We start from the raw sequence: 4,214 nt of genomic DNA, 5'->3' as shown, positions 1-4,214 counted from the left end.
CGGGAAGTTCCGAAAGACTGTCCAGAAGAGAAAGAAGGTTCTTTCTGAGTTCTGTTCAGTCAAGACCAATTCATTCAAGACATTGAGGTTGGGTTTTGGGATTTAACATCATGGTACCAAGACGAAGATTTAGGGGGGATAAAAGGGGTTTGGTCAACATCCGGAATCAAAGAGTCGAGCCACATCGCTTAATTACTGTGAGTCACAGTTAATTGTTTGTTAACGAATTTTTAATGCAGGTTCCTGACATCGGAGACGGCTTCCGAGCTAGGATAGCTGGACCGGTCTAAGTGTCAATTTGTGGATATGAGGCTTGAGACGATGTCTGGGCTAAGTGGATAGCAAGACTAGTCTAAGCACCCCGGTTATTGTGAATGTGTGATTATTATATGTTGTTATGGTATATACCTCGTGTTGGTACAGTTGTGTGAGAACTTCGTGGTGGTTCTAGTAGTAGTTTGCATGTCATTGTTTCCTCAAATGGTACCACTAAACCGGTCGTGGTCCGGAAAGTGGTAGGCTCGGTTTAACTTGGCATGATCACCAAGGCCGAGTGTCATACGTGGATGTGACAGCCCCCGGCGAGTCCGATAGAGGACCGGGGCACGGCGATTCCGATTGAGGATCGTGACCGGATGATTCCCGAGCGTCTACGCCTGTATGGTGTAATAGTGAAGGAATTGCTGGTGTCTCTTATGTGGAGGAAGAATGATTATGTTGGGTCCTAGGAGTATATATATATGGTTGATTGATATGACACTCATAAAGAGTGTTTGATTTATTACGGTTTAATGATTTATTGCTTAAATCGGTCATGCTTTATGATCTTGAATATTGATTGTTGAACTACCCATCTTGCTTGTGTTTGGGGTGGGGTTTAGAATGACGGGTAGTTGTATATGCTAGATAGGGAACTCTGGCTCACTGAGTGAAACTAGTTCACTCACTCCTCATATCCTTTTGCAGGTGACCAGTAGAAAGGATCATAGCGCTCGCGGAACTGTAGGAGCTGGTGTAGATTGAACATCTTTTGCTAAAGACTCGTTTTTAATCTGGCGCCATTACGGAAATTAACTTGGTTCATCCATCTTCATTAACGTTCACATTAATACCTACTATCTAATTCTCACATGATCTCATATTCAATGAATCCCTTCATTCATTCCTTTGTGTAAATCGTCCATAATAAATATGAAGGTTTTCTTCCAACAAAATCATCAGTTCATTTCTCTTGATAAACAACACAAAAAAAGGTGATGAAAAAAGATTTTTTAAGCCCATGGTTGTACTTAAAGGATTGTGACAGAAAAGCGTTAAGAAACAGAAAAAATGAGATGAAAAACAGAATAAACAGAGAAGAAAAGAAAAAGGGGGAAACGATAGAAGAGGGGAGATAACTTTTTTTAGTGAACTTTTTTTTTAAAGATCTATTTATCTTTAGCTCATAATAATTTTCAACATCTTGGTGTTGATTTTTCATTATTGTGGCTCCCTAAAAGGTTGTTGGCCTTGATTTCAAGGATACAACACTTAGTGCAGACACTTATGGATATAGAATCATGTGTGAGTATGCATGATTATGATTTGGGAGTATATTTCAATTACATCTTTTCCATACCGACTACTGGACTGTGAATTCTATTTAACTTGGCTGATTCTGTGTCTCCAAAATTGGCTGAGTTTTGATATATACATAGAATGCATTTTTTTATTATATTTCTAAGATTAAGTCTGCATATATCACAATAAAATGATGACGTTGGACGAATGAGCTGAGTGTGGAATACTAAACATGTTCTTACATGAAATTATAGCGTTGTAGTTTTGTCCAAACACTAACTTATGCCTTATTTAGAACACTCACTTCCCATAACATATATACTCTTTTCTCGACAAATGACACCTGCTAGCCTAAGAAAAAAAATCACAGCGTTGACACATTTGAAAGAAAATTCGTCCAACCGCACCTCCTATTTCGGATAAAAACAACTAGAACTAATACGATATGAAAAACAATAGTTTCAAATATATATATACATATATATATATTTGAAAATAATGTTTCATTTGACATCAACCTAAAATAATATTTTAGCACATAATTAATAATATAATATCAAAGACATAAATTTTAAAAATATTCCTAAGAAAAAATATAATCTAAGATTTTTGTATTAAAAATTAATTTACTTATTATCAAAATTATCATAATTACAGTAGAATAAACAAAGAAAATATGTAAAACTATTATGTATTCATGAACATTTTAATATTAAGATGATCATGATCTATAAAAAGAATAACAAAACATACACAATAAAAGTTAAATATCAACTTAAATTTTAAGTAAGCTAAACGTTTTGAAATACTCTTTGATATATTTATGTATTTTTGGTTACTAACACCCCCATAGAGAGAGAGAAAGAGAGAGAGAGAGTAAAATTATGCTAATAGTAAAGTAAAAATTAGTTTTTTGGTTATTTTTAAATTAAGAAAATAGTATATCTCATATACATCTCTTGTAAATGTAAATATAAAACACAAACCAGAAATCATATAAACAATAATAATCTTGATTACAAGTAAAGTATATTAGTCTTTATATATAAAAGAGAGTTATATCTCTCCTGGTGAAGCCACCAGGTCACAAATTCGGTTCTTGTGAGCGTGATACGTGTCCGGCTTCTCAAAACGCAGACCTTCATTTATTCTGAATGGATTATTTGGCCTTCTATAGTTTATAGTTGGGTTTCGTCTTTTTGTTTGGGCTTATAACTAAACAACCCAGCTGATTGTCTTTTACCTTTTCTTCACGAACGGCGAAACCAGGGTTCATCGTGTTATTCATCTGTTACTAGCTAAAGCTACAATGGTGTCCATTTGGGGATCCTTCAGAACTTTCTTATTCGCGACAGACGGTGGTGAAAATTAGGGTTAGCCGTTATCTTCACAATGAGCGAGCTTGAGCAACAATGGCGATCCATCGTCGTTTCGTATTTGGTCCTTAACCCCAGACGTTACGACTCTCTTCTTTCATCAGCTTTAAGAGATGTCTTAACTCCACCGACGCAATCAAGCACGACGTCTCATTCAATCATACTCATTCAGCTCCAAGGCCGTTTTCTTTACTTATAAAAAAGGTAAGCCTTCTACCCTTGAACATCATCCTTACATTTTGTGATTCTCCAGAAAACAAAGAAAATCTCCAATTATAGCTAAATCACGTGTTCTTCTTGGTGATTTGATGGCTGGTCATTGCTCTTCCATCGTCCAGGTGTGGATGCTCCAATTCTGGGAGGCCGGAAAAGCACAACGCGGTGACGAGTTAATGGGAGTTGATATGCTCCTCTTCGATGTGAAGGTTTGAACGTTTTTTATCTCATGCTCATAGTTTTATTTTTATTTTTCTGGCAACCACCTTCATAAGAATTAAACTTTTATATATATATATTTAATCTTTATTGAACCTATTTTTGTTTTTTCATAACGTTTTTTTTTTTGATACAGATCTCTTTTCACATTCGTCAGTCAACCCTCATGCCAGCCACCGTGAACGTTCACAGGCTAGCCAATTTCAGGGATCGTCTCCAGGCTGCGGATTTGATATCACTCGGTGCAACCAGAACTTCAGGCTTTCAGACTCACTTATGACAATACTGTTCAGTGATTCAACCAATCTAGATGTGCTAACCGAACCATATTCACCCATTCCTGTAAAACGTTTCAGGTTCCGTGATTAGCCAACACCAACACCTCTTCCATGTACAACTTCTTAAAGACTGTTTATGACAGACTTATTATTGAAACAGATAATAAATTAAGATGTTCTTAATCTTTTAGGAACGTTATTGGTGAGCTCACTGCTGTGAAAAGTACAGTGAGTGACATTTCGTCTAGCGAGTTATGGGACTATTAAGATCGACAGGTAACTCTCTTCTACATATGAATCTATTCAATACTTTCATAAATTTTCTTACTTTTCTTTTGATACATTGACCGTTTTATGTTCTATCTTCCTTTTCATAGTAATATCTCTCACTTTGAGTCTGATTGACTCACAAGATGTCTCTTTTCACAAGAAACTTGAAGGATTCCTGGGGGATCCAAGGGTTGTTGTTACAAGTAGCATAAACCCAAAGATGGTAGGAAGTATATTTCTGTCTGGAATTAAATACACATAATGCATAGGATCAGTTATACTAATTTTAAACTTT

This window comes from Brassica oleracea, chromosome C1 (genome assembly GCF_000695525.1).
Source record: "Brassica oleracea var. oleracea cultivar TO1000 chromosome C1, BOL, whole genome shotgun sequence".
In the NCBI taxonomy this organism is placed as follows: domain Eukaryota; kingdom Viridiplantae; phylum Streptophyta; class Magnoliopsida; order Brassicales; family Brassicaceae; genus Brassica; species Brassica oleracea.
Note: the sequence above shows the minus strand (reverse complement) of the source record.